The sequence below is a fragment of the Anguilla anguilla genome, chromosome 11 (assembly GCF_013347855.1).
Source record: "Anguilla anguilla isolate fAngAng1 chromosome 11, fAngAng1.pri, whole genome shotgun sequence".
Taxonomy (NCBI): Eukaryota; Metazoa; Chordata; class Actinopteri; order Anguilliformes; family Anguillidae; genus Anguilla; species Anguilla anguilla.
In genome coordinates, this window is record NC_049211.1 from 42,931,182 (window position 1) to 42,943,083 (window position 11,902).

The following is an 11,902-nucleotide window of genomic DNA, read 5'->3' on the forward strand; positions in this document are numbered from 1 at the left end:
ACAGCTCGCCAGGGTCCCGCCCCCTCTCCAATATGCTGAACCAGCATCACAAAACACTTTCCCTCAGACCTGGCCTTTTTCCACCAAGAAAGGACGGAGGGCTGGGCTTCCTCTAGCCTCCACGGGCACAGAGCTGTCCGGGGAGACCAGTCTGCCGGGAGGAGGCCCGGCTTTTTAACAACTCTCGCCGGAACATTTTCCTCAGCAGCAACAAACTCCAGGGGCGAGAAAATGTTTCCAGAGAATGAGGCGAGGATTTCTTCCTTTAAAAAAAAGGAAGATGTCATTCCCCGGAGAGAACCCTCATGAATCAAACATGGCCTCTATTACCACAACACAGAGTCCGTCAAGCGAATCAATCTCCGGAAATTTGGAGCCGGCTAAAATAAGCCTTTTAAGAAGCTTTGTGACAGTGTGTAATCTGCATTTACAGTGGGATTTTCCAAAGTGTTCTGCTCCTGGAGAGAGAGAGAAAAAGAAAATGGCCCCGATTTCATTCGAGTAAGTATAAATGTTGAAAGGTACAAATCTATCAAGTGGCGACACGTGTGCAAAATTGAAATTAAATGATTATTGCTTTCACTTCAGCTTGATTCCCCCCATTCTCACAAGAGCTAAGGCGCTTTGAAAGGTGGCCACAGGGCTCCAACGAGCTGTGTAAGGACCTCTCTTCTTTCAGTAGCATACTTTTAATCGCTTTAATGTCAGACTGCATGGGCGCTTCTATGTCACTTTAAGGGGGAGTCAAATACAGCCTTTAGTTTTTTTTTTTCTCATTTGTTTCATGAGGCCTCACGCAGAATGTAGATGGTCACCTTCATTAAAAATACAACACTAAATGAAGCCAGTACCTTACACAGCCATGTGAATGTACATAATCTTACAGTATACTGTACATTACATCCTCCAGGGCAAGACAAAACCAAGAAAGCCAAAGGTTTCCCCCAAACCTTGTAGCTCCAGGGCAAAAATTCTCTTCTGTTCTGCAGAAAGTCTGATGCCCCTTATACAATAAAACCAGCTGGAGTTCATCCAGCTACAATACAATGTGTGTATTCCGAATGATCCCACAGCTTCTTTGACAGAGCCAAAGTAGAAAGAAAATGAATGAGAATGAAGGTTGGAGAGAAAGACTTGCACAAATTGTGAAACAGCAGTAGACACACTGCTCTGTGTGCTATGGCTAGGACCACCATTTGAAATTCATGACGTAAAATTCCAGAGAACCAACATTGAAACTGAGCAGCTTACAAATGAATATCACGCTCTGGCTCAACAAATGTAAAGCACAGGAAAAAAAAACAAAAAAAACAAATGGATCAAAACATTTAGTTAAGATGTAGAGAAACTGATAATGTATTACAACCCTGTGAAAACACAAGCGTGAAAAAACAACTTGTCAACCAGCTCACAAATTTCTGAAGGCTGTCGGGATTTCTGATCCAAAGCAAGTGTGCAGGCTCCCGTTCCACCATACCAAATTCCAGTACTCAATTGGAAGTGCATATCCGAGCCGAGGTTATCGCTAATTATTTGCACAAGGCAATAAAACTGCCGTTTTATTACAGTTAAATTGCTGAATTCTGGGATGCCAGGGAAGAAAAAGTTCTGTATTTTACTCAGAACGAAGGGGCTGTTGGGTAGCTTACTCGATAATTATTTTTTTTTTTTAAACTACCGCTTGTGGCGCAGGGAAGAGTGCCAGGACCTGGGGTTGAATCAGAGCCGACTGTGGGCAGCAACCCTGCAGGGGAGGTGGGGACAGCAGTGCTCACTGTTGGCTGTCTAGACGTCTGTGGCTCGCGTATGATTGGGTCTCCTCCACCCCCATTCTGCACATGCGGAACTTGTGTGTGGCAGTGTGGCGAAAATAAGCAGCTGGCTGGCACCGTGTGCTTCAAGTTGTCTTCACTCTCCCGAGCCGGCACGCTTGTACATAGCTTGTGAACTGGACATCCCAGATTCAGGTGGGATTGCAATCAATCGCACAGTCTATTTGAATTTTAATTTGAACTGTATACATGGCATTCAGCACTTTAACTTCCTTAAATATTTGTAATATATTTCTCTTAAAAAAATATTACGAACTATTTGATTATCATTATTAGTCCTATTTATCTATTTATGTACAAGCTGAATGTCACATAGCTACTCTCATTTGTAATGCATTTCCCATCGCTTCAAAGAACCCATGGTCCTTTGTTTGTCTGAATTTGACAGGAGTGCTGCTTGTAAAAATGGCTGTCAATCATAATCAGTGTTTAATTAATTATCCGTGTTGGCACAGAACTAAAGTACGTGCAAGAAAACGAGCACAGTCAAGACTGATGACTGGAGTCAATATGGCAATGGCCCCATCATAAACTTCTGTGTGTGGGCTGCATCCAATATAATGAAAATGATACATTTTTATTACAGCACCACTGAATTTATTATTATTACTGTTTTTATTTTTATTATTATAACAGTGACTAACAAGAGCTATTGTTAGACATGGTTATTATTATTATTATTATTATTATTATTATTCATACTATTATTATTATTGCCATTTAATTTATTAAATCTACACCCATAACCACAAGATATGTCTGTCATTATAAACCATTGTGAACTTACATAAAGCAGTGGCATACTAGCTCTAATTTATTATTAGAGAATATAGACAAGAAAAGAGACCTTTAAAGGTTTAAATGAACACACCCCTTAAATGTTCCACTAAGAGACCCCTTCCAAAATAAACAGTGTTACTGGAGTAACTTTAGGAGAGCGAGCTGCGCCCAGTCACGCAGGGTGGTTTCTCATTGGTCAGAGGAGCCAGACTAACCGTCCAACCCCAGCGAATCACCGCCACGCCCCGAGAGGCCGAAGGTGAAATGCAAATGGGGGCCGGGGCGAAGCGGCCCGGGGCCCGCCAGGCCGCGGAAAGGCGCGTCCGCAATTAAGAGCCATCAGTCAGCCGCGCTCCGAGCGCTCGTAACACTAAAAGTAAATGTCAGGAAGGAACCTTCGGGCTGCCGCGCTTATAAAAAGAATAAATTCTTCCCGGATCCGCAATACGAAAGTGACACCTTTATCGCCGCTGTTTCTCCTGGCTTATCTATAATTCAGAAATGTGCTAAGATGCCGCATTCTTTTTTCGCGGCGGGCTTATTAAAGGACGTTTTTCAAAGCTGTCATAAAGGACGGGGACAGAGGGCTGATATTTGGGCGGGGGTTGGGTGGGGGGGTTTACGGCGATGCGGGGAGGTTAAAGGGCGCTGATATAACTCTCGGTCCGATTGCCCCGGCGCATCGGGCGCAGGGGTAAATCAAAAGGAATGACCCCAGATAAACTCACATATCTGACCCCCCGCACACACATTGTGTGCCCTTTTTATGCTCCGGCTCCTAGTCGCGCAAGCATCTCTGAGCGCGGGCCACTTCATACATCTTTAAGCACCCTGCAGCTGCGACGTTTTATGGTGTGTGTGTGAGTGAGTGCGTAGATGTGTGTGTTTGTGTGCGTACATGTGTGTGTTTGTGTGCGTGCGTACGTGTGTGTGTGTATGCGTGCGTACGTGTGTGTGTGTGTGTGTGTGTGAGTGCGTGTGTGTGTATATGTGTGTGTGTGTGCGTGCGTGCGTGTGTGTATATGTGTGTGTGTGTTTACGTGTGTGTGTGCGTCTGTGTGTATATTGTTCTGCTCATTTTAAGATAATACCATGATGTGATACAAAAAAATGCATTCAGTGTACAGTGATTTATAATAATGCAACACAGGCCTTTCATTTTACATAATATTTATTAATGTCAAAATATTATGAGGGATTAACACGGAAGTCCAAAATAGAACGGAAGACAAATACAAATCAGTCCATTTTTTATCACTTTGTGTTCCTTCAGCAGAAAAGCCTTTATTTTCTATTCGCCTCAGTGCGTTCGGCAACCTCTCCCCCCGAAAGGACAGCCACAGAAGACACGTCTAATAATTTACTGATAATACGACACGCCAGGTGTCACAACGTTCTGTGCCAACACAGTGCAGTATTAATATGCAACGCAATCTCTGCTCGAACTCGCCTCACAAAGTTGTTATGGAGAAGTGCGCTCGGTTAAATTGCTCGAGCACTGGGCTGGTCTCGACGAACTCACAGCGATCGTGGAAATTTCCAGAAGCTGAAAAGGGTGTTGAGCTGTTTGGTGTCCTTTTTGAAAACGCCGCTAAGCGGGTAACTCCGTTAGATACCTCTGAATTTTTCAGGACACCGGTTCTCTGAGACAGCCCCCCGACACACTTTCAGGACATGGAGATTATGGACATGTACCGCAGCTCGTAATTTGCCATTTGCAAAAGCAAAATTGAATTCAGACGTACACCATGTGCCTCCTATTTTCAAAACATAGCCTTATTAAATAGAGAAGACTGAGCGTGCAGTAGAACATTCCAACATCTAATAAGGAACACTTTGTGGAATAATTACTAACAAAGCCCTCATTTAACCAGCACCGATGTCAGAAAAAGTCATATTTATATATCCCTCGTTCTTTTGTAAGCTACTCCCAAACTTAAGATAACATAACATAACATAACATAACATAACAATGACGAGAACAGGCCATTCAGCCGAACAATGCTCGCCATTTTCCCAACTAAATTAGTGTTCTGATTACCTACAGACGAGATAATATCTAACACCGTATCAAGCAAAGTCTTGAAAGAAAATGTATGCATCATTTTCTTGTTTTCAATACTCAAGGTGAAGGAGAGAGCTGAAAAGAGATATGAGCTAAATAATTCAAATGCCTTATCTTCAAAAATACGAGCTTGTAGATTCCACTGATTTGATACTAAATAAAAAAGGTGTGCTCGTATATGGGTTACTGTGGCTTGTCTAAAAATTGAATGTTTTTTTTTTTCAGTCCCCTAAAGATAAAGATGTTCAATAACAGCAAATCTCCCTGCTGGTCTGTCTGATGGATGCAGAATTAATAATCTAACCCATATATAAATTAAGATGGGGAAGAGGCAAAGCAGGCACACTATTACTGACAAATAAAAACACTGCACTTCTAATCTCAATAAGAAGAGATAGCTCATTAATATTCTCTATAAAATCCATCGTAATCAAAACAACATGATGACTACCCAACATGATTTAACTTCACATATTAAAAGGGCAGATTTTGGTAGTCCTTCTCTGTGTGTTCTTATTGTACTACATTTTATTGTACTACAAGTTTTTTTTTTTTTAGAAGAATACAGTTCATCTCACACGTGTTCTCAAATGCACAGACACATTGTTTATTTGTTCTCCGTCAGTCATAAGCTCATTTTACTTCATTTAAGTAATGCCGACCAGTGCACACTGATGGCTGATACCTCAGGGAGGCCCAATGGCTCAGTTACCAACAAAGAACTTGCTGAAGATCATGTAAGATTTAACACATATTTATGAGCTAGCCTGGTTCACCACACAAATCTGCACTGAGGCAATGCACCTTATGTTACGCTGTACCTGGACATATAAGCGGTCCTCCATTACAGTAAACACTGCATGGCTGCCAGCGTTCTATAAAACAGTGGCGCCGGACGGGTCTACATTATTTACCCTGCGGTGCGTCTCAGCGGTCCAATGAAACGCCGCGCTGGACGGCCCGCGCTGCGCTAGCGGCGGCGCTATCGCTGCAGTCTGGCGCGATGTTCGCTCGCATTAATAATGAACGCGGCGCTAAAAACAGGAGCGAGGCTTACGCCACAGCGCTACGGCCGGGCTGAGTGTTACTCACACCGTTCTCCCCCTCTCCCCCTCTCCCCCTCTCCCGCCCTTCCCGTGACTTAATGGTTTTCGGTTTATGGGCCTTTAGAACTTTCAGTCAGGACGCCCGTCTTCCCTCCCTGCAGCGTTTTCATCCCGACTGAAACGAGGACGGCCCCGGACTCGCCGTGACCCCAGCGGAACCTCCGCCTCCTCCCTCCTCTCCCCGCCGATGGCTTTTACATTACATCACAGCATTTAGCAGATGCTCTTATCCAGAGCGACTTACATTACTTTTTTTTTTTTACTACATAGGATTTACATTGCGTCCATTTATACAGCTGGATATACTGAAGCAATGCAGGTTGAGTACCTTGCTCAAGAGTACAACAGCAGCCTCTTACCTGGTAATCGAACCTGTGACCTTTAGGTTACAAGACCAGCTCCTTATAGACAGGTCAGCCTTGTGGCCCCATTCACTTCTGTTTACAGTCATAATCACTGGTTTCTTGGGATTACTTCATAGCTGTTGAATATAAATGGGCCTTTGGTGCCTTTATTCTGAAATCACACTTTTGTCTTCCTGAGACTAACACTGTTCTCCACTTTTATATGTGTCTCTGGATAAGAACTTCTTCTAAGTGATCGTAATATCGGGTGAGTCACTTGAAATGTTGGCCTATTTGTTCATTAAGTGGGTCATGGACTTGGGAACTACTGCTCTATATGAGGCCCAAGTATGAGGCATATGTTGGCGACTATTTATGATGAAATACAACTCCCAGCACACCTGTGTATCAAATAAATGTCCAAAGGCGTGTAGGCAGATTTCATTGGCCTACAAATTGATAAATGGAACTTGACATCACGAACGAGACCAAAGCTGAGGATCAGCAGCAAATTGAGAACAAAGTTCATGGGAAGGTTGAGGCTTAGAACCGTGAAAAAGTTTATGAACAAGTTTCCCTCGTAACTCGTTACAGTAGCCCGTGCAAATGTGGACACCAACCGCACAACTGAGAAGCGAGTCGCAGTAATACCACATTTCGGCTGAATGTGGGGCAGCTTGGGTTTATATTTAGAATGAAGTGAACTCTTAAGGGAAGCGAGTACATTGTGCAGCATTTGCCATCTGTAATTTTAGCTGAGGCGTTTCATCAGTATACGCCGTTCGCTACTGCTTTAAATATCCAAGTGTGTGAGAGTCCCGAAACCTGCAGTGAGCAGAACAGAGCCGATCAATCACACGCGTGTACCATAATGAAACAAAATGGCCGCACGTGCCCATATCAGACCTGCAGCTAATTAAAATGAGCTGCGGCTAAAAGACATGTTTTCCAACATCGTGAGCAGGTAGAACACACCCCCAGTTCACAGTAAGACAGAAGTTGAGCGCGTGTGCGTTTGCGTTCGCACGCAGGTGCGTCTGAGCCATACGCTCAGCTGTAGGCAGCAGGTGCTAGCGGCAGACACAGAGCAGCTTCTGCACTGCAGCGTGTGAAACGCAGGCTAACTGGCTGACCCCGGTCAGCACAGCCTGGCCCACGCAGTCACAGGTTCGAGCCCCGGACAGCTCGTTAGCCCAGTTAGTAACAGGGACACTGTAGCAGCTGGATACAAGCAGGGTGGGTGGGGGTGGGTGTAAGTCAGCAAGGTTACCTCAGGTCACTATTTATATATAACACACACACATATATTATATACACCCACACACATTATATACAGTAGAGGCCAAAAGTTTAAATACACCTAGGCAAAAGATATTCAAACTAGATATTCAAATGTAAGCTTTAATTCACTATATCGAAATTCCAGTGTGTTAAAAGTTTACATAAAACAAGTTGGCTGTCTCTTTAAACAGCCTGGAAGATTCCAGAAATTGATGTAGTGAATTTTTAGAAGCTTCTGATTGGCCAATTGTCATAATTAGGAGTTAATTGGCAGTTAATTGGCACATGTGGCTGTATCTAAGGGCCTACCTTTAGAGCCACTGCCTTTTTGCCCTTCATACCATGGGAAAATCCAAGCAACTCAGCCAAAACCTCAGAAAAAAAATGTGGACCTCCACAAGTCCGGTTGTTCCTTAGGAGCAATTTCCAAACAACTGAAGGTACCACGCATATCTGTACAAACAATTGTATGCAAATATAAAAATCTTGGGACCACATAGACACTGCATCATTCAGGAAGGAGGCACAAATTAACTCCCAGGGCTGAACAAACTTTGCACTGAAAGGTTTAACTGAACCCCAAGACAACAACAAAGGAACTGGTAAAGGAGTTGGAGGCATTAGGTACCAAAGTATCTACATCCACCATTAAGAGAATCCTACATCGCCATGGCCTGAAAGGCTGTCGTGCAAGGAAAAAGCCCCTACTCCAAGACCGGCATAAAAAAGCCAGAATTAAGTTTGCAAAGGATTGCCCATAATGATCAACGCTATATATGGAGGAGAAAGGGTCAGACTTTTAATCCGAAGGACACCAACCCGACTGTGAAGCATGGGGGTGGCAGCATCATGTTGTGTGAGTGTTTTGCTGGAAAAGGGACTGGTGCACTTCAGAAAATAGATGGCATCATGAGGAAAAAGGATTATCTAGAAATACTGAAGCAACAAGACATCAGCTAGAAAGTTAAAACTTTGTCACAGCTGAGCCTTCCAGCAGGACAATGATCCAAAGCATACCTCCACAGTAACAATATTGCTCAAAAACAACAAAGTGAAAGTATAGATGTGGCCATTGTGATAGAAACAAGCTTGCTTACTGTGTTTAACTATTTTTTTATGTATTTATAACAAAACTATGTATGTAACTAAGTGTGCAAAATGGAGAGGTACTGGGAAGGAACTACCTTTGAGGAGGAAGGAATGTGGATGAGCTAAGACAGATAGATAGATAACAATCGGGGTGTACCACCAAGTTTAAACTGCAATCATTTTTGGTATAAATGGAGACAAGAGGCTTGACACAGGGGTCTGAGAAGGTCACGAATATGTAAACATGACTTGAGGGCAACTTTGTAAATGGAGTTGGAAGTGGAATTCATAGTTAAAAGTACTTTGCTATAAGCATATCATCAGGTGGTATATGTACGACTGTAGTGGTCAAAAGATCAAAGGATTTTCCAGTATTTTTTAGACACTGTTTAGTTGTTACGCGCTTTCTTGTCATATACACTGTATTCAGCTGTGAATCATACCTGTGTTCAATGATGGTTGGAGAGAGGCAAGCAGGCAGGCAAGGTGGTAGGCAGGCAGGCAGGCAGGCAAAGGGATAGGCAGGCAAGCAGGCAGGTACGCAGGCAGGCGTTACACAGTGTTTTAAATCAAAATTGTTTGAAGGCTTAAAAATTCCAACATAAAAAAGGGCTTTCTATACTGTGAGTTTCCAAAAGTATAAAGCTTTCGAAATGGCAAATTAAACTGAGCTTACAGAAGCATAGAAGCGGTAAAAAACTATTGGTCACCCAGCGTCTTCCATTGTCTAAACTATGAGACTCGCTCAGGTCGCATGGAAGACCCCATCTTAACTGATCAGGTGACCTGTGGCAAATGTCAAAATAAAAGTCTCAAGCTAAAGGCCAATGAATCTAAAGCAAAAAATAAGAGTATCTCAAGGAAAACAAGTTTAAACTCAAATCTGGCTCCTACAATGACTATTGCTTGTAAAATGTCATATCCTAATCAATAGTCTATGTATTTTTATTGAATACTGTATGTATTGTGTGATGTCAAATGAAGATAAGCTGTATGAAACAAGATGGTGTGCGAAGGGAGAATAAGAACACCCTCCCCCGCCTTGAGGCGCCAGGAACCTAGGCGTTTCGTCAGGGTTTCTGAGACGAAGCAAAAAGGTTCTCAGGAAAACAGAAAATTAGTACGAGAGGGGGAGTAAGAAAGTGTCATGCCATGCGAATTACCTCATCAAAAGATAGCTTCCAGAAAGATATAAGAGGCAGAACTTGTGAACAGAAGTTTGAGCCTTCTTGAACTCTGAAATGAGTGCTTGAGTGCACACACATACACACACACGCACACACATATGCACGCATACACACACACATGCGCACACATCCATGTGCACATGCAAACACACGCACATACACCCGCACACACACACACACACACACACAAACACACACGCACACACACCCGCACATACACACACGCACACATGCACGCACACACACACACACCAGCGCAAACATGTATGTACACACACAGACACACACACACACTCACACATACACAAACACACATGCACACACACACTCACACATATGCACGCACCCACACACACACAAGCACGCACACACGCACGCACACACACACGCATGCACGCACACACACAGACACACACACTCACGTGCACACACACACACACACATGCACACACACACACACACACACACACGCACACACACACGCATGCACGCACACACACAGACACACACACTCACGTGCGCACACACACACACACACACACACACACACACACACATATGCCGGCAGACACACACGCACACACCCACACACACACGCTCAGCCCTGTTCAGGGACAAACCCGTTCGCCCCTCTCTTCATGAGCTCTGCAGGAGCCGAGAGGACTGTGCCGCTTTCCTGGCGTGATTATATCCAGCTCGCCCCGCCGGCTGTTTTTTTATATTTATTTTATTTCATTACCCAAGGCTTTGTAACTAGTTCAGCTTCCAGGGAGACTGTTGTTTCACACATTTTGATTAAATGCCCAAAATAGCTCCAGGGCTCTTTGACTCAAACCCTCTCCTCCTCCCCTCGCTTTCTGCAGGTTCTGCTAAAGCAGGCCTCCCTCTCAGCTCTGTTCAAATGTAATTAATATTTACAAATGCCTGCGCCCCAAACCGTCAGGCCCTGCATCATTCATGAAGGCCCGACAGGGCGGTGGCGGGCGGTGGGGGGGTGACACCGGAGTGTGAATAAGATCCTGTCCTGTTTCCCAAAATGGAGCCAATTAGGCAAAATTGACATTCTCTGACGCAGTCATTCGCGACCGTGCAGTCACACCCCCGAATGCTCCCCCACTCTCCCTCCTTCAGAAGCGCGGGTCTCCGTTCCCTTCAGCCGACGTAGCTACGCTGCAAACCCAACCGCCCGTCGCGTCCTCCGCCATCTAACAACGCGCACTGTTCTTTTTCTCTTCCCCCCCCCCCCCCCCCCCCCCCCCCCCCGCGTTCTCCTGTCGCTCTTTTCTTCCCCCTCGGTGCCGAGCGCCGGCTGTAATCTTCCCCGCGATTCCCGCGGCTCTCCGGCGCGTGCCTGCAGAGCGCTGAGACTCCGCCCCGGAGGCGTCGGCGCGCCGGTGCGAGGAGCGAATGGAATTACGCGGCATGAATATGCAGCGGCAGCCGCGCGCTCTGCGCGAACAGGAGCCGAGGCTGATCTGAATTTCAGGTGCGGCTGTAGCTCATTTCACCGGCTCTCGCTCGCTCTCTCCAATTTAAACCGCTTTATTAGCGTGGCGTATTTTACAATGCGTGCCGCCAACGCGTTCATTGTTAATAGCAGGGCTGCCAAACCCTGTTCCTGGAGATCTACCAGCCTGTAGGTTTTCACTCCAACCTTAACAAAGCAGTCCTCGTTCAGCAGCTTGAGATCTCGCTGAGCTGCCAATTAGCAGAATCAGGTGTGCCAAAGAGTTGAACCGAAAACCTACAGGATGGTAGATCTCCAGGAACTGGGTTGGGCAGGCTTGCTTTAATAGCAATCAAACATAACATACACTATAACAGTACTTACCCGTACAAATATAAACAGCAACAGTAGTAACTGACATTATAAAAAATGACATTATAATTAAAATAAATACACATAGTAACGGGAGGGGCTGGGGTCTCTGCTGTCTCGGCCTGTGGCAGAGTTTCATTTAGAAGCAAACAGGCAGGATTTAGCATCTCTGTAAGGCCTGTCTATGTCATAATGGTCATCAAAGTCTCTCAGTCACTGTCTCTGCCCTCTAGGTTATTCCAGAACAAATGGCCACCTCTAACAATGACAAGCTCGCAGCTGTCTTTTTTTGGATTTCTCTCTTACAAAAATGGAAATGCCCAAGATAAATTGTAAATATGGGGTCATTTTTTGTGTATTTAAAAAAAAAAAATCATTTATGTACTGCAATATCATACA

The 11,902-nt window shown here is 44.6% G+C and overlaps 1 long non-coding RNA gene across 1 annotated transcript in view; it reads right to left on the reverse strand.

The window, feature by feature from the left end:
- LOC118207411 overlaps positions 1-9,008 on the reverse strand; it is an 85,985-nt gene extending 76,977 nt beyond the window's left edge. Inside the window, exon 1 of the long non-coding RNA XR_004761380.1 lies at positions 8,941-9,008. This is a non-coding gene — a long non-coding RNA (uncharacterized LOC118207411). The remainder of the gene's footprint in view (positions 1-8,940) is intronic.
- Positions 9,009-11,902: the final 2,894 nt, after the last annotated feature.